Here is a 20464-nt window from a genome sequence, read left to right as displayed (position 1 = left end):
ATGGTGGCACTAATATTACTGAGCAGTGGAGCTGCCCGGTTATATAATGTCTCGTAGCCTCCGCCTTATCTCCCCAAAAGGAGGATGGTGAGCTGCAGAAGAGGGGCAACTTCTGCCTGCAGTTCACTGGGTTCACATTCTGATAAACTTGGAACTATAACTACCATTACAACCACCACATATATTTTTTTTTTTAAGAAGTTGATGGAGGTGGCTACCACTGGCCCTGGGAAGTACTACCATTGAGAGCGAAATGTGGCTACAAGCTTGGTAAAATGCCACACAACTACTGCTCTGAGATAGGGAACATCCAGCCACAAATACAGGCACTCAGTGATCTTTCTTCTGAGTGACTGTACATTGAGTCTAAGTCCAAACTGAGACTCTCACACTGTTACAAATCTTATGACACATTGTCATTTCCACAACGGTTTCCAGCAACTGTCAGGAAATAGGACAATTAGCTGGTTTTGGCACTTTGTTTAGCTTTTAGTCCTTATAGAACATTAGTAATACCACGTCCGAGCTTAGTACCGGGATTCCTTAAGAGGAAGCAAAGCATCATTTTAATGTATGAATGCACTGTACACTATTACAAACCAGTGATGCGGGGCAATCTCATAAAATGTGAGGTAAGACCAGTAGACAGTGCAATATCCATCACTTTTTGTGTCAGACTCTATTATGCAGAATGCGCACTGACTCAGGTACTGATCAAGTGTATGTCACAATGAAAGTTTGTAACAAGATACGTAACAATGTGAGAGTCTCAGCTTAAATTTTGACTGTTTACTTGTGGTTGAATGATTCCTATATATTAGTGATGATTAGCTAGCTTGCTACTTAGCTTGTAGTCACACCAGCTCTCATGGTAGTACCTCCCATGGCCGATTGTAGCCAACCGTTTACTGCCTATATTCATATCCAGTAAATCTTCAATTTAGCGCATTAATTCAGCGTGTGTGCTAAACAGAATATTAGGTTAAATTAGTAGGATCCCCATTTCAGGTACTATGGTCCTTATTTAAAGCAATTTTATAGCTAAATCACATGCAGGATTTAAAAAAAAAAAAAATCTCCTCTGAACAACATAATCTCATCAAATATATGAGTATAGTTTCATACAGGTAATCCAATATAATGAAAGAAAAATATATATATAACAAAGATTTACACACAAATATTGAAACTCAAAGAAATTTACACATCTTTTCATTGCTATATTGGGCCAAGACAGCAGGCAAGATTTTGCACTCTAAATTGGAAGCTTATTAAATTGGGATGCATTACAAATCGGGGTATTACTGTGCAGTACTGTATATCCATAATATGCACTGGTAGTACAGTATACAGACATCAAGATCAAAACAAATCAGTCTTGAGACATGACAGGTTGTGCTGGCGATGCCTTCTACAGTAATATTTTACTCCTTTTACCACCACTTGATTTTATTAAGAATTATAAATGCAGTAAACTCTCAATCATTAGTTGTAATTCAGCCATGCCCTACGCCAAATAACGTGAAACGCCGGATTGCATGGTACCCCCATTTGGTTCAATATTTGGGGTCGAGCCAGATGTTGTGTTACTATCCATTTCGACCCTCTATCCTAAAAACTTTCCCATTATTAAAAAACGAAAACTAAACGTAAAATACAATAAAAAAATAATACAGTACAGTAAGGTGCTGGTCAACTACCACTTACAGGCTGGTTGATATACCTCTCATCCGCATAAGGCATAGAACCGACAGTTATGTCCTGGTTCGGCGCTGTATGTCGCTTTAATAAAGCTGAGCCCAGTGCCGGTCCTAGCTTTTCTGAGGCCCTACGCTGGGTCTCTTTTGGCGCCCCCCCCCCCACTCTTTATTTACATTTCTCCCTCTACCCTATATATTCACCCCTCAAGTTATACCTCTATCCTGAGCAATGTAAAGTAAAAAACTTGCACTGCATAATCTTTAATTCTTTGAATAAAAATAAAATAATGATACCTTGTGCGAAGCTATAATTTACAAGTAATTATTACTCAGATATATCATCATCATCATTCGGACCTCCTTTCCCACCCTAGGGCAGGGTGAGGAGTAGCAACGTACAGATAGCCCAAATTTGCCCAAACCAATGGGCCACGCTTCCATTCACTCATCATTCAAGCCCCCGGAATCCTGGCTCTATCGGAGATATATAAAAACAGAAATGATATATAAAAACAGATATATAAAAACAGAAATGGTCATTGCCATATAACTCCATAGTGGCAAAAAGGCTACAGCGTATATATATATATATATATATATATATATATATATATATATATATATATATATATACTGTAAGATTATAAACTACAACTATTAAAAAAGGAAAAATTTATATCTAAAATGCTTAATAGTGGCATACAGGTTGCAACAAAAATATTGAAACAAAACCTGCAACATCAGTAAAAATACCATTATGATCGGTAATAATTCTGAAATTTACACCACAACGCTGTAGGCTCTCATATATAAGTAATCATAATCCACAGAAAGTTTGAAGATTCTAATGTTATACTATAAATAGCGATAATGAATATTATTATTATTACACGAGGAATTTTAGCAATGAATTTAGACTTTCACCCTCCTGCATTTTCTTGAAGCGAAGTCGTCTATTACATCATCAGAGTTAAAATGCTTCTCTAGCTCTCTGCTGATGCTAATGACAGCAAGTGAAATGAAAAAGTTACCATTCAGCTAAATGGCACCCCCAATGGCTGTCACCCGGGGCGGGCCGCCCCCCTGCCCCCCCTTAGTGCGCCACTATCTGGTTATTTGGGGGATTAGTCTTTGCGGTAGTATGGCGAACCAATTAACCAAAATCAAGGGGGTTTGATTTTGTTGAAATAGACTGGTGTTTACGCTTGACACCACCACTGACACTTGCATCTTTCTTAGAAGCCATAGCCAGGGTTAAGTATAAGTGAAGTGAGGTAAGAAGACAAAATTCTGGGATCACACCAAGACATGCAGTGTAAGTAATCCAAGTCATCACACCTTCACTCAACATTATGTGTGGCCGTCCGGTAAACTGTTGTCATTTTCACCGAGTCTGGCACCATCAGTGATGTCCTCAGCGCCTGTACTGTTGATGTAAATCCTCTGCACTAGGTGAGCCTCTATTACATTACCTTGAAAACCTATACAAGAAGACATATCCAGTGATAGGGAGTGTTATCAATGCTATAGGTGTTGAAGACATCACTGATGGTGCCAGACTCGGTGAAGTGGAGTATAGCACCAGAATGCAGTCCACAGAACTTAAATAGATAATTCAAAATAATGTGCTTACTCTTGCAGATAATAACTCCATAAGACCATTTAAAATTTTTATTCAGTGATCACCATTATATCAGCCTTTAAGATCCTGATCTGTCAAACTGTGGAACAACTGTGCATGATTAGCTATGCGTGCAAGCATATCTTTAGAGTGAGTGAATCTGACACATGGCCCTCGTGAATTTTTTAGGCGTTCTGATGAACGAAGACCTCCATTTACAATTTTGTTTTTTGGCCTACTTCTTAGCTTGGTTTTGAGAAGATTAACTTTGCTGAATACTCTTTCACATTCAGCATTGGAATATGTGGCTACAAAATTTACCGCCATGCTAGCTTTCAACCCAAAATTATCGTACCAACCTCACGATAATAGAAAATGGTATCGTACATCGTTCCAGAGGCAATGTTATCGTAAACAAACGATAATTATCGTACGTGTGGCAACACTGTCATCGACTCGGCTGATCTGCAGTGCAGCACTCAGGATTGCTATCAGCATTTAATGTTAAATCCCAGTAAACAAATTTCTAACTACCACTAGTTTTTGTTGCTCAAAAAGACTAATATAATTTTTGCCTGCAATCATTCAGTTATTACTGTTTATACAACGTTCATGCAAGTGGAACCAATTAATCAATATAAGCACCATTCTCGACTTACTTGATAAGAAACAGAGGCTTGAGTGTTGCAGCTGCACGAAGCTTACATGAAGGAGTGTTAGTGCCAACTTTAGCATGGATGTGAGACTAAGATGTGGTATGAAAATGAAAAGCCAAGAGTAAGAGCAGTGGAGATGGGACTGCTGAGGAATGTATGTGGAATACAGAGGGTGGATAGGATACGAAATAATGTGATTCGTGAAAGATGCGGAGTGAGGAAGTCGGTGGACACCAGAATTGAAGACAGTGTACTGAGATGGTATGGTCATGTGGAGAGAATGGACAACAATAGAGTGGTGAAGAAGGTATATCTGAGCGAATTCGAAGGAGGGAGGAGGCGAGGTAGGCCAAGGAGGTGGAGAGATATGGTGGATGAATGTGTGAGGAAGAGAGGTTTGGAAGTCGGTGAGGCTAGGGAACTGACAGGAGATCGAGCTGGCTGGATGAATTTTGTGAGGAGAAGTGCGTGATCAGGGATTTTTGGCACCCCTTTTTAACGTGGCAGCGTCTGGATTGACTCTGTTGGATATGATATGCGAAGCTACAGAACGTGGTGAATGTTTTGGGCGTATCCGATAGAGCCAGGATTCCGGGGGCTTGAATGATGAGTGAATGGAAGCGTGGCCCATTGGATTGGGCAATTTTGGGCTGTCTGGACATTGCTACTCCTCACCCTGCCCTAGGGTGGGAAAGGAGGTCTGGATGATGATGATGAATTATTTATTTTTTTTAATACACATCCTGAGGACGGGAGGCCTCACCATCGATTGGAGGCCCTACGCCCTGAGCGTAGTGAGCGTATAGGAAGGACTGGCCCTGGCTGAGCCAGCAGTGCCAGATTTCGCACTGGGTCAGATAATATGACAACATATTGTTACATCCCCACCCCACACTGCCACAGGCTCCAACAGCAATAGTACAGAATAGGAAGGACGTTGCCCGGTGAGTTGTTCTTCCAATGGTCAGCCTTTAGATATGCAGTACACAGGATCAGCTCAGGCGTCGTAAATAAACACCGGCTTCCTAAGTTGACTGTCTTTATTTGCCAAACAATTACACTTAATGCTTGCCAACTTCACTTCGTTATTCTCACAAGCACTGGAGCTATGCAAACTTTATTAAAATTACAGTTAGCCTAATGCTTGACAACACTTCATTATTTCCACCATTACCGATGATATACAAACTTACAATAACTCTTCACTATTTTCCAACAACACTTCATTGTTTTCACAAGTACCGAAAATATACAAACTACTTTGACACTGCACCGACACTCAAACTGAACTGAAAACCGACTGAGCTTGCTCTATTCTCTTCCCCATCCTTATATAAGCTTGCATTACTCTCGAAACTTCTATATTTTTCCACAGTTCTGGTGTATTCCAGAGAGAGAGAGAGAGAGAGAGCCCAGTTACCGACTCGGAAACAACCAAAACATGGCAGAGCTCTGCCCACACTGCACAACACTGTAAATTATTTGGCATACAAACTTTAATTAGATTACATAATTTAACAAGCAATAACATAACTAAAACATTATAGAGAAAAACAGCACAAAAATTTATGCAAAACTTATGAAACAACTACGCTAACAAACAGCAGGCAAACTGGCAGCTCTGACTCATACCGGAGCAAAGGTACGGGAAACGTCGAGAAACATCTCTGCTACCTAACTGGCAAATCTCTCTTCTTAACACTGCCCCCTCCCTAGTTCTTTGTCGTCCTGACAAAACTGCACAATACATACAAACATAAACCTTGATCCTAGTGAAGCATCTAACTATACACAAAACAATCCTTCAATTTATCATGTCTTCTATACCGCTTCTGACAACGTCCTTGCTCCTCCACAAAGTCCACTTCTCCTGGAAGGTATTGGTCCTCTTCCAGATCCACTTTTTTTCTTCGGAAACTATCACCATCTTCTTGCACTTCAGCTACTTGGTCTTTCTCAACATCCTTGGCTGTGGGAAAGCACGATTCCTCAGAGACGTCCCAGCTGTACTTTCCTGGCTTATGGTAGTGCCGCAGACGGTTCATGTGTACCGCCTTTGGGCGAGACTTCCTGCCTCCCCGAATCCAATACATTATGTATGATATGCAGTCCAGCACAGTGTAAGGCCTGTCCCATGGGCACTGCAGCTTCGGTGACTGCCCCTTCTTTCATTGAGGATTGTATAACCAAACTTGGTCACCATCCTTGAAGCTCACCTCCCTTGGCTTGGCATCATACTTGCACTTCATCACTTCTCCTGAAAACTGAAGGGCTCCTCACACTTGATGATGTACCTCAGCCAACTTTTCTTGAAGGTGCTTCTCATTGCCGGTGGTGTCTGTAGGAAGCTGTTCACCAGATGGTCTTCCTATTAACAAGTCAACTGGTAAGTGTAACTCATGGACCAACATCAGTTTTGCAGGGGTGAAGCCAGTAGATTTATGGGATGCAGACCGATATGCCATCAACAACACAAGTAATTTCTGGTCCCATTCTGTTTGTTCCTCTATGCAGTACTTGGCCAGTTCTTGTTCCAGGGTCCAGTTGAATTTCTCCACCATACATTTGACTGTGGCCTTAGTGGGATCGTCCTAGTCTTCTTGATCCTCAGTAATCTGCAGCACTCACGGAACACAGCAGACTCGAAGTTTCTACCCTGGTCTGAATGTAGCTCTTGTGGCATCCCAAAACGACAGAAAAAACTGGTCACCCAACACCTGAGCAACAGTTGCAGCCTCTTAACTCGGGATGTCACAGGCTTTAGGCTGCTTCGTGAAATAGTCCATGTCGACACATATGTACCGGTTTCCTCTTTTCAGTGAGTGGCAGAGGTCCAGCAATGTCCACTGCGACTCTTTCCGTTGGTGTACCCACTTGGTACTGCTGGAGAGGAATGCAACTAAGTTTCTTGTGTTCCTTCTTAGCACAACACATCACAGGCCCAACACCACTCTTCAACATCCTTATGCATGCCAATCCAGTAGAACCTCCGTTGCAGCCAGCTTAGAGTTTTCTTCACTTCCAGGTGCCCACTAGTGAACTTGTTATGGAACTCATCCAAGATCTCGGACCTCATCTTCTTCAGAACCACCAGTTGCCAATACTTGTTGAGGCCATTGGGTGTCTCCCACTGATGCTCCGGTAGGTTGTTCAAACAAAGAAGGTCCAACTGACTCCAGTATCTCTTAGCAGCAGGGCTTAACCTGGAATCTTCATCTTAAGATGGTCGCACTGTACTCCACTGCAGCCACTCTAGCACTGGTTGTAAATCTGCACCCTCCATCTGCATCCTCTTCAGGTCTTCTTCATCTGACGCTGGCTCTGTTACTACAGTACGGCTGCATTTCTTTCTATGATCTTCTTTTTTTCTACACTCCCGGCACTCTGGATCACAAGGCCGACAACTAAGGCTGTCCGCATTGCCATGTACAGTACCCGCCCAGGACAGTGATGCACCTCATAATTGTGCTAGTCTAGCTTCCCGAGCCAACATGCCAGTTGAGCTTCCAGATGCTTTAGCATTTTCAGCCACTTGAGTGCCACATGGTCCATCCTGATGATGAAGTTTGACCCGACACGTAGGGATGGAAGAAATCAAGGCTCTTCATCACTGCCAAGAGCTCCTTATGGGTTACACAGTAGTTCCGCTCTGGTGGGCTGAGCTTCTTGCTGTAATATGCGACCACATACTCTTTTTCATTCTTCTTCTGCGAGAGGACTCCACCAATACCACGGTCACTAGCCTCACCGTCCATGATAAATGGCTGACTCTGATCAGGGTACAGCAATATAGGAGAGCTTGCCAATGCATGCTTGAGTTGGTTGAAGGTTTTCTGAGTCTCTGCTGTCCATGCAAACTTTTACTTCTTCCCCATCAACTTGTGCAGAAGTGCAGCTATCATCGTAAGGTCCCTAACAAAACGCTGGTGGTAGGTACACAAGCCAAGGAAACTCCATAGCTCCTTCACACAAGTTGGAATTGGCCAGTTTTCCACAGCTGGCACCTTCTCGGGGTCAGTATGGACGCCGCTCTCATCTACAATGTGTCCCAGGTACTTTACTTCCTTCTGAAACAAGTAGCACTTCTTGGGGTATAGCTTGAGGTGCGCTGCATGGATCCTGTTCAACACCTCTGACAGCCTCTCCAGTTCCTGGTCGAAAGTCCGTCCAAACACAATTACATTGTCCAGATAGATGAGGGCCGTCTGCCAGTGCAGGCCTTCCAATATGCGATCCATTAGATGCTCACAAGTAGCTGGGGCATTGCATTGGCCAAAAGGCATCAACTTAAACTGCCATAAACCCCGCCTGTATGAAAAGGCCGTCTTCTCTTTGTCCTTCTCTGCAACCTTGACCTGATAATATCTTGCTTTCATGTCTAGGGTGGAGAACCACTTAGCATCTGACAGAGCATCCAGGGTGTCATCAGTTCATGGCAAGGGGTATGCATCCTTCACTGTCACATCATTCAGGGCTTGATAATCTACACGGCACCTTACTGAGCCATCTTTCTTCCTTACCAGAACCACTGCTGATGCCCAAGGACTGCTAGACTTTTCTATTACACTTTGACTTTGGAGATTCTCCATCACCTTCTCCATTTCTTGCCATAGGGTTGGTGCCATCCTCTGTGCTGGATGTTTAATTGGGCGGTGATCCCCGGTGTCTATACTATGCTCCACTAGATCAGTGCATCCCATGTCTATTGTAGGTCTCCGGTGGAGAAGACATCAGCAAACTTCATCAGCAGCTGCTTCAACTTCAGCACTTGTGAGCCATCCAGGCATTGGCAACTCCTTGAAAATAGGTCTTGCAAGTGGTCTGGCACAATCCCATCTTCCTTTACTATACTCCTTTTACAAGCCTTCCTATGATGCCATTCAGGGTCCACTGCCTGGCACAGTCCCAGAATTTCTCCCTCGTTGATCTTCTGTGGCTCACAGGAGATATTGGCCACTACAACTGGCACTTCACCTGCACCTGTTTCCACCAGAGTTTTCCCCACCTTCACTCCGGCCTTCGTCTTGCACTGTACATCAGGCTCTACCACCCCTAGATAGTTGTCAAAAGAGCTGCTAACCTTACACTGGACCAACAGTTCTGATTTTGGGGGTATCACTGTAGTGTGGAGCGCTCTCACCTCGCCACCAGAACTGGTACGTTTCACTGCCGTGGTGGGAACTAACCTTCCTCGAACCTTCAGCTTCATGGAGCAGAAGTCCAGCTATATCCCATGGACATCACATACTCCAGACCCAGAAGGCAAGGATCCTCCATGTCGGCCACATAGACTGGAAGAGTAGCCTCTTGCCCCGCCCTTTCAATCTGGACATCCAGGGGTCCCCTCAGTTCCACATGGTGTCCAGTTATGCCACACAGTTGTTCTAATGACTTAGGCAGATACTGATTATGTAACACATCAGGTCTCATAAAAGTCTGCTCTGCGGCCAAATCAATCATCAGGGAACACTTCCATCTGTCTATCCTTCCGTCTATTCACGCACTCTCAATTGCCATTCTTTTTCATTTTCTCAGGGATGGGACTACTTGGGAAGAGCTGGCTGTTAGTTGTCCCTTCACACCAGCCTCCACAAGCTTTCCTCTTCTTTCTGGTCCACTGCAACATTCTCCTTATCATCTTTTCTCTTCTTTGGGCACTTAGAACTGAACTGTCCCACCTCACTACATGTCCAACATGCTTTTGTTACAATTGAAGATTACCTTGCACTGCTCTGTTCTTGCCCCTTCTTCCATTTGTGACAATCCTCCTTACTGTGTACCGACTTCTCGCAGAACCAGTAGCCTCCTCCGGTCTCTCCTGTTCCCTCTTCTACTTGTAGCAGTCCTCTTTCCTGTGTCCTGGCTTTTCACAGTACCAGCAACTTCTCTCAAATTTGTCTGTCTCACATACATGCCCCTTTCTTGCCTTGAATCCTGCACTACGACCTGCCTGAAATATGGATGTACTGGACCTGACGTAGGACTTAAATTCTAGGGCCCTGTCTGGTGCTTCTTACATGCTTTTTGGTTGTGGCTGCTTTACTTGTATCTTCAACTCTGCACTATCAAGAGCATCGATGAACTGGTCCCTCAGTAGAAAATCCAACAGGTTAGGTGCTGCTCCAAGGTACGCCTTGTATGACATACCCTCCAGGTTGTGAGCAGGCTGCTGTAGGGATTCTCCACGAGCCCGTACATGGCTCTGGAAACTTGCTCTGTAAACCTCAGTCTGGTACATGGTTCCATACCTGTGCTCCAGGACTTCTACTAGGGACTGGTAACTGTTCCTCTCCATCACTAACATCTGGCCCAAAATTTCCACTGTGACACCCTTAAGGCTAGCAGCAAGCTGCACGGCCCTCTGCCTATCAACCCAACCATTCTGATCCACAAGTAAATCAAACTGTGCACGGTAAGCTTCCCAAGATACTCTACCACGAAATTCCTGAGGATTATTTTTAATTGGACCCCCATCATAACCATGCACTTCGCTGGTTTGGGACCTAAAAACTGGGGCATCATAATTAAGGCCAGGACTTAAAACTTCTGCATTCTGTAATGCTATCTTTAGATGCTTGGAGTCCGCCAAGCTTTACCATACACTGTCCAATCTTTTCATATGCTCCCTGTGCACTAGTCTGAGGCTCAGCAGTGCAATATTTCTCTACTGCCTGAATTTTCACACAATTTATCTTCACATGGTCAACTACATGCTTCAACTCGTTATCTACATGCTGTCTGCACTCCGTCACTATTTCCTCATTAACTGACTTCAACTGGTTGTCTACATGCTGTTTGCACTCAGTCACATTATTGCCTGCCTCTTACTTCTGCTGCCGTAGCTCATCGTATACCTCCTCCTTCAATCGTTCCTGTTCTCCCCTCATTTCCCCATAAAAGCATCTAGCTGTCCTTGCATCCTTAGATGTAATTCCCTCTGTTGCTCCTATAATGCCTCTTGAAGATTCCCTCAGTGCTTGTAACTGTTTTTTGATTTCGTTCTTGAGCTCATTCTGTTCTTCATTCTGTGCCTGTAGTCCTTCATTCTCTGCTTGTAATTGTTCTTTGATTTCGTTTCTGAGCTCTTTCTGTCCTTCACTTCGGGTCTGTAATTTTTCTATAAGTTTTTTCTTTTGTGCCTGTAATAGCTTCACAATTGTCACCAGGGACATATTCTCCTCCTGCTCAGCTCGAGACCTTGTCTGCATATCTTCTGCTTCCATGTCGAAAGTTAGACTCACTGGAGCCCTAAAAAATCCACACTCCTGATACCAGTGTTACATCCCCACCCCACACTGCCACAGGCTCCAACAGCAGTAGTACAGAATAGGAATGACGTTGCCCAGTGGATTGTTCTTCCAATGGTCAGCCTTTAGGTGTACTGTACACAGGATCAGCTCAGGCATAAAAAATAAACACTGGCTCCTAATTTGATTGTCTTTATTTTCCAGATAATTACAGTTAATGCTTGCCAACTTCACTTCCCTATTCTTACAAGCACTGGAGCTATACAAACTTTACTAACTGCAGTCACATTTAGCCTAATGCTGGACAACACCTCACTATTTTCACCAGTCCTGACGGTATACAAACTTCAATAACTCTTCTCTATTTGCCAACAACATTTCACTGTTTTCAGAAGTATATACAAACTCCACTGACACTGCACCGACACTCAAACTGAACTGAAAACCGACTGAGCTTGCTCTATTCTCTTCCCCCTTCTTATATAAGCTTGCATTACTCTCGAAACTTCTACATTTTTCCACAGTTCTGGTGTATTCCAGAGAGAGAGAGAGAGAGAGAGAGAGAGAGAGAGCACAGTTACCAACTCGGAAACAACCAAAACATTCCAGAGCTCTCCCACAATGCACAACACTCTAAATTATGCAGCATACAAACTTTAATTAAATTACATAATTTAACAAGCAGTCACATAACTAAAACATTATAGAGAAAAAGGGCACAAAAAATAATGCATAACTTATGAAACAAATACACTCGTGAACAGCTGGCAAACTGGCAGCTTTGACTCATACCGGAGCTACGGTATGGGAAACGTTGAGAAACATATCGGCAACCTAATTGGCAAATCTCACTTCTTAACCCGCTGCATGCCAGCTATTTTTAGCTCTGTTGGTCACCCCAGTGCCAGCCATTTTTCGACCTTTTTTTTTGGAGGGGGGCTAAAATGATAGATTTTGATGTGGAAACAACGAATTTCGCCATTAAAATGCTCACTGAGGCTCGGAAACGGGTTTTATTGAGTCCTGCGTACTCGTGTACAGGTATAGCTCCTCTCATGCTCACCACGTACATGAGAGAAAGCCGTTTTCTATGTAAGGTATTCTCAGGTATTTATGCTGGGAAGGTATAGCAATGTTGAGTACACTTTTCTGATCACTTATTACTTCAGCATCTATCACAATTTGCATGTATTTCTCCCTGTGAATGCATTTTCTTACACCTACTTGAAGATAGGTACAACCTGACTTCATTACGTACAGTCCTGGCACTTACAAGAAGGTATTTACAATATGACTTCACTATATAGTCCTTACAATTACAAGAAAAATATTTACAACTTATACTTACATGCAAATATTAACAAAATACCTTCACTATCTCCAGCACTGGGTGAGGCACACAGGCAGAGTGAGGCAGAGTGAGCGTGAGGGGGGAACAAGTGAGTGAATGGCCTTGACAGCCTGGGGGATGGTAGAGGAACAGTTACCTTACATGCCTTCCAATTTTTACCCGTAAATTTTGAAAAATGCGGTCACAGTGAAGTTTTCTATTTTAAACCATTTTAAAACGGCACTGGCACTAGCCACGGATTTATGTCAGACTGTTTTAAAACGGCACTGGCACGCGGCGGGTTGAGAATATAAATGAGAGTTTACTTTATCTTTTTTAAGCTTATTAAAACTGTTGTGACACCACTAATAATGATGATAATAATGATATTAACTAGAACACAATAAAATTGTCCGAGGACAATTGTGATAAGCTACTGTTTACTAGAAGCCGAGCTATAAGGGGACCTTGAGGTCAAGGTCACTAAGCTTGTGCATGTCACCTAAGGTTATCACAGTCTGTAAATCCACCAAGTCTGGTTGCTCTTTAATCCTTAAGGGAAAATTAGGTGACATCTAGAATATTCGGAGAAGTCCCGGTATCACTGCCATCTTCCCTGTCTCAGTTATTATTAATAAGCTTCCATGTTAGATCAGTAAGTATACTCCTCCGGTGCTTACATTCTTTATTATTACCTTTCCCTTCAAGCAGTGTGCAATGATTTAAGTTAATTTGTATAATATTTATTTTCCTATCCTAGTCTCCTAGATACGTCTTGCCTCTTTTCCCAGAAATCATTCAGTCTCCATAATACTTTCATGCAGTTCAATTTTATACATTTTCAGACTGCTTCCTGTTCTGATTTCCTAGCTTTCTCCTAAGCTGTCCATATACTTGTTGTTGGTCTCCTTCACTAAATATTTATCTCATTATCATCCACCTCTACCAAGGCGGAGCAATTATGTTTTTTCTTGATGGCATCTGTGTGTGTGTGTGTGTGTGTGTGTGTGTGTGTGTGTGTGTGTGTGTGTGTGTTACAATTGTCTGTTTATCTGTTACCATTATATCTCATGAATAGCTTGAGCTATCAATATGAAACTTTCAAGGTATCAAGATATGGCCAAAATCTTTGGGTCAAGGTCACCAAACTGGCTACTAAAGCTCAACTATTTTTTTTTTTCTTAATATGGATTGGCTTGTTGTGAAATGCGGTGACTGAAATCCTTAGAGTTTTGCAAATTTTCTTTATATTTGGTATGTAAGCCATATTTGGTATGTAAGCAGTAATCCAGTCCATGCTCTAGAGACTCGTATACATCTTCTTAGAAAGAGAATTTGACTGGTGATTTGAGTAAAGTTCTATGCCTTCTTGATGTTACCCACCCTGCCACAGACCCGACCAAATACAGATGGCTGAAAGACAATGATACCCTACTACCCGAAAAATGCCTGAATCCATTACCACAAAGAATGGTAGTCGTTTGTAAGTGCACAGGCAAGTGTGGCTCAATGCGATGTTTGTGCAGCAATGCAGGTGCCAGTTGTGTAAGTTTTTGTCATAAACAAGAGTCAGCTTGTCAGAATAAGTGCAAATGCCATCATCCAGTCATGATTAAGTCATATGTCCACATAATGAGATTTATATTATATGATATCGGTATGAATAGGAAATGTTCTTGAATAACTACTTTTTTATGCTTATGTTTTCATTCCTTATTTGGCCATCCTGAATTTTGGGTACCAAATGTGGTGATACTGAAGTAGCAAAGGTATTATCCGTCGACAGTGCCTGAAAACCTCATAGTTAACATAAAAATTAGCTAGTCACGTTTCTTTCAAAAGATACACAACTTTCTTGCTTGAGGAGCGTCTGAATGGCGGCTATCTTGCATTTCGGGTACTATGCAAGGTCATATTTATTTCCTATAGGCACCATCGTGTCGGCTGTACCTGAAAACCCCATAAAAGTCTTCCAGGTACAACATTTCTGTTAGAAATTGTACGCCATTTTCTCACTTACGCTATGATTCTGCGATTCAACCTAACACTGTTTTGAAGCTGGCTGTATCCCTTACTCAAATCGCCAGTCAAAGACTTTTCCTAAGAAGATGTATACTGGTCTCTAGAGTAGGGACAGGACTATATCTTGTAACTTGGCCAACAACATATTCTGACTGGCGATTAGCATTCGGCTCCCAGATGCCTTTCTTTCATTATTTCCTGTTTTCACAGTCACTGCTTACCCACTCCTTTCATGCATTTGTATAATTCTTTCACGCAAATCATTATACCATGCCTTTCCTACACCAATACCATCTACTCCTCCATTACAGTAACAGTCATTTCCATCTAATCAGCTAATTTTTATATTATGTATGCATGGTACGGGCCATTTCCTTAAGCCTGTAGCTATTTACAGAGAAGAAAAACTCTTGGGAAAGAAAGATATCTCAGGAGGTTGTTATTGTTTTTTTTTTTTTTTTTTGAATCTCATGAAATAGGCTGCATTGTTTTGCCAAACAAAAAATTGTATTAAAGCCAACACAGTTTTGCTCACATATGAATGCTTCACGGTAATAGGTAAATATTTTAGCCAGCTTCCTAACCAATCCATTCACTTGTACATATGATAGCTTTAACTGTCTTTGTTTAATATAAATAACTTTGTTTTTCTGATGCAAAATTGAAGTGAATATTTAAATAAAGAACTTAAGTGGTTGCATTTATTTGTTGGTTTTGACAAAAAAATTATGTAATTATTCTTTTTTCGCCCATTACTGTAATTTACAGTACAGGGGAACACTAACAGCTGGCTAAAAATACAGATTCAACTAACCAATTGCCAGTACTGACATAATTCTAATATCTGTATTTTCAGCCATGTAATAAAGTATCGTATATACAGTACTCTTCATATACGTTATTTACTTATTTAACCTAAAGGGGGGGGGGGGACAAAGTATTCCTTTACCCAACACAGTACTGTGACTCCGACAGCAACCACTGCAGCTGCTTTTGAATCAACTATACATTTAACTGTAAGTGATATACTTCATGAAGCACTTATTTATTTAATGATTTCTCTATACCAAGATTGCCACACAAGAGTAGTATTGGACTACTGGAATCTTACTGGCTTGCTCTCAATTAATGTGATAACTACAGCACTGAGTTGGCTAACACTATCTATCTATCAACTGTCAGACGCCTTAATCCTGTAAGGAGTGGCTTTATGGCTTCCATGTCGCCCTATCCCCTGCTATTTCACTGACCTTCCCCCAGCTCACACACTTCTCTCATATACCTCTCATCTCCCTCCCTCTGTCTCATCCTCGGCCTCTCCTTCCCTTTGCCCGCCTCCACCTGACTCACATGCACTCTCCTAGTCAGTCTCTCACTCCATCCTCTCCACATGGCCAAACCACCTCAGTGTATTTCTCCTAACGCTTTCTATCACATCCACATGCACACCACAATGCTCCTTCGCTTCCTCATTTGTCAGTCTGTCTCTCCATATTACTCCACATGCTCAGTTCCTGCACTCACTCTTGACTTGTGTCCTTCCAACAAGGTCCAAGCTGCACTTCCATACGTCAGGCCCGCTACACACGTTCAGTGCTCCACTTTAATTGCACAGGTATTAGCTGCACAGTTAAAACGGAAACCCCCAAGTGCATCCACACGGTGCAGGTTTTGGTCAGTATCATCCAGTTGCTGCCATGGACTGACGTGATGAAGACTGGTCGTTGTTGCATTAGGGTGCTCCCTTAATAAGAGTAAAAAGAGGAAAGGCAAGAAGATTGGTGTATGAGCTGGCTGTTGAAGAGAAAGCAAGTTTCTCACATAAATCTATTAGAAGCTAGAAACTGATGACTGGTACATTTACTTTCGTATGATAGAAGAAACTTATTTGCATCTTTTATCCTTGGTTGCTCCTATGATTGAACACAAGGACACATGCATGAGAAAAGCCATTACTCCTGATGAACGTCTAACAGCTACTCTCGGGTTTCTGGCAACAGGAAGATCCTTTAGCGATCTACAGTACACAACAGCGATGTCACCGCAGGCACTGAGTGAAGTTATGTCAGAGACATGCAGCACTATTCGTGAAGGATTAAAACACACGTACCTCAAGATAAATTTTTATTTGAAACACCAACTGAATACAGAAGTAAATAAAATTTAAAAATCTTTCTTTTTGCAGATGAATATATCACAAGTGCAATATATGTGAAAAAATATATCCAAACAACATATCCTGTTAATAATGTGTTAAGCTTACAAGGCACAACTTGAAAATAATATGACTATACTCGTACAGTGTGAGTCATCGGGGATAATCTATATACTTTTACTCGGGACTGAGTAGTTGAAATGCTGACTTGGTGACATTGGCTGTAGGTCAGTGCAGGTCAGATTTTGTGCTATGGTCTGGCTGTCCTGAAGAGTTAATTTGGATTCTCTACTGATATTACCCAACTGCACTTCAAACAGTACCTCAGTAATAAGTCTTTCTGCATAATATTAGTTGATCCTGGGTAAAAAGATTTAGTTTTGAAGTTATGTGCATTTCTGTGATGTCAGAATCATCTTCAGTCTTCTAAGATTGTAGACATTCAGCCACCAAGGTCATTACATGACCGGTAAGATCCTTCTTTTGGCTTTTCTGTGGTCTTGTTTTTCCTGATGTGTTGGGTGGCTGCATTGATTGCACCAAAGGCGGTCTTAGTTGCTCCTCCTTTAATTGTTCTTGTAATTACTGATCTTGAGGGAGATCCAGTTCTGTAGAATGCTAGAAATATTAATATAATGCATAGTGTTAACAGGGATTTTTTTTTTTTTTTTTTTTTTTTTGGCGAACACACAAGCATACACAGCTATGCATGTTTTCACCTACAGTATATGCCTCTAAATCAACTATTCATGATTTACATATTTCAGTTTCAAGCATATGAATAAGAAGTGAGAGACATTGCAAAGCAGTTTGAAGGGAAAAGGAACTTCCCCCATTGTGTATGGGCACTATGGCAATTGTGTGCAGATCATTCCTCCAGCTGGGAGTGGATCCTTCTATTACATTTACATGCGCTGTCAGCATGGTTCTGGCATTGGCAAATGCAAATGATTTTTTTTGTGAGTGATTTTGGAAAAAGTGGACATGTCTCTGATGGAGGAGTATTAGATCATACCAAATTCTTTTATAACTTGCCAACTGTAGTTTAAAACTTTCACCTGCTGATAAAATTAGCAATACTAACATTGAGATTCCATAAGTGTTAATCAGTGACGAAGCTTTTGCTTTATGTACAGATCTTATCAAACCATTTAGCTAAAGGGACTCGACCGACGAGTACAGAGTTTTCAAATACGGGCTAGCTAGAGCTTGTAGAGTGGTTGAAAGCATGTTTGGTAATATTGCAGCATGATTTAGGATTTTTCATACAAACTTAAACCTAAACCCATCAAACATTACCGATGTTTTTATGGAATGCGACATCTTGCATAATTTCTTGAGAAAAACATCTCCAAATCATTAAACACCACTAGACAGGTGAAGAAGACTATGATACTGTCACAAATATAGTAATGTAAGAATAATGATAGCTTTTTACTGGATCTGAATGATAGGCACTGCTGGAATGCTGGAGAAAATGCAAAACAGGTTCAAGAAGCATTTTGTAATTACTTGAACAACGAAGGCAATGTGAACTTCCGTCACACTCCAGATACAGCCTAGGAGTAACCATGCCAATGTAGGCCTACTCTATAGAATTGTATGTTTTCTTATTGTCACTATTACTTGATGTGCTTGTTTCATAATCTCGGTTATGCAGTATTGGAACTTAAGTTTTTGTCAAAAAATATTGCTTATTTTTTCAGGTTAGGCTAGAATGTATTGAGTGGGAGAACACAAGCTATGTACAATATTTGGTATAAGTATCAGCAAAGTTACACAATGTAATATTACTCATAATCATCACTGAATAAAACAAAAATAAACAGTGAACTGTCAAACTTACTTCAGGCTCCTGATCTCCAAATCTGTGCAGATTAGAAGTTGGTGCACATGGGGTCTCTTGGTCCATCAAAATACTCAGGATGTTGAAACACCACAGCCGGGGAGTATATATATTGTCAGCACCTGACACAGACTTCTCTGAATCAGGCATTTTCTTCTGTTCCTTCCAGTATGCACTTCTCAGGTTGTTTATATTCTTCACAACTGCATTTCGATCTGCCTCCGGATCCACCTTTCTCATCTTTTCAGTGAGTTTTTCATAAGCTGATTTTTTTTTTTGTCTCTGTTCCTGTACGGTTTGCTTTTAGTTTTCCAAAGGCATTCAAAGTTTTGGTAAATTTCTATGAATTCCTCCACATACACCCTTGCAAAGTTCCGCATGTCCAACATATTGGCTCCGCAGCCACGTGGTGCAGACTAAGCAAAGTTTTGGATCTGCCTCCACATGCTCCGGTTTACTGCACAGTCAAAACTACACAGTTAACCTTTCTGTCATAGATATCGCTCAAGCCAAGATTTTGGTATGTACAGTTAAAACTGTGAAGATAGTTCTTCATGCACAAGCACGGTTTTAACTGTGCAGTTAAACCGGAGCAAAAAATTGAGCGTGTGTAGCAGGCCTTAGTGTTGGTATCACATTTTTATCATGCAAAGATTTTTTTGCTTCCATGCTCATTTCCCTGGCTAACACACAAACATTAAAACTGTTGTTGTATCAAAAATCTATTGAGAAATTACACAAGTCGTCTGAAAAAATCTTCGGAGCACAGTTTATTGTCAGAACTCCATATGCTCCACGTCGCCACCACGGATGATTTGTTTACTCATATTCATTTACACAAACTTCCAGTCTTGTAAAATTATCTAAACAGCCCTGTATTTCTCATATATTTTATCCTGAAAGGTACATTTTATACCTGAATTCCTCAATGTTTATAACAGGAAAAAAGAGCTATTGTATTTATGAAAATTTAAGTTTGATACAGGAAAGGAGATCTCTGGTGGTGTTTATCCTCCTGTCATATTCCAGTACCCTACTATTTTACGCCATAACCAGGTGACGATCTCCTGGCATGAACGCCAAATTTATTTATTTTACGAAAAATAGGAACGTCAGACGTTCACGTTCCTCGATTCTGACGTTTAGTTTTTATGGTCCTAAGTCGTCACTGCCATATTGTGATGTCAATTGTCTGATCCGGTAAATGTTGGAATAAGGCCATCCCGTTTCATAGGGCCACCTTGGCATAACATTTTCACTTTTATCTGAATAATGTCTGGTATTGATAAACATAATGCCCAGAACATGCTAATTGAAATGGAACATTTTTAGTTCAGCTTCGAATTCCAGTCCGCATAAGAAATTCGTTTCAGAATATTGCCAGTGTTCTATGTGGCAAAGGAATCTTCATATTACCTCTTCCTGTGTGATAATTTAAGTCTACTCATCGTCATCATCCAGACCTCCTTTTCCACCCTAGGGCAGGGTGAGGAATAGCAATGTCCAGACAGCCCAGATTTGCCCAGTCCAATGAGCCACGCTTCCATTCGCTCACAATTCAAGCCGCTGAAATCCTGCCTCTATGTGATACCCCCAAAACATTCACCACATTCTGTAGCTTCACATAAATGTATCCGATAGTCAGTCCACACGCTGTCACGTTAAGAAGGGATGCCAAGTCACTGATCATGCTCTTCTGACAATATTCATCCAGCCACCTCGATCTCTTGTCAGTGTCCAAGCCTCATCGACTTCCAAACCTCTCTTCCTCACACACTCATCCACCATATCCCTCCACCTTCTCCTTGGCCTACCTCACGTCTTACCTCCCTCAAATTCGCTCAGATATACCTTTTCCACCACTCTGTTGTTACCCATTCTCTCCAC

At 41.6% G+C, this 20464-nt stretch overlaps 1 protein-coding gene across 1 annotated transcript in view; it reads right to left on the bottom strand.

Moving 5' to 3' along the window:
• The window catches only part of LOC145402854 (potassium channel subfamily T member 2-like), an 812106-nt gene that overhangs the window by 218541 nt on the left and 573101 nt on the right, over positions 1–20464 (bottom strand). The gene's annotated exons all lie outside the window — the stretch shown is intronic.

Source organism: Coenobita brevimanus, chromosome 59, assembly GCF_032717465.1.
Source record: "Coenobita brevimanus isolate Jiangsu-jjx chromosome 59, ASM3271746v2, whole genome shotgun sequence".
NCBI classification, from domain to species: domain Eukaryota; kingdom Metazoa; phylum Arthropoda; class Malacostraca; order Decapoda; family Coenobitidae; genus Coenobita; species Coenobita brevimanus.
This window is presented reverse-complemented; position numbering and strand designations above follow the sequence as displayed.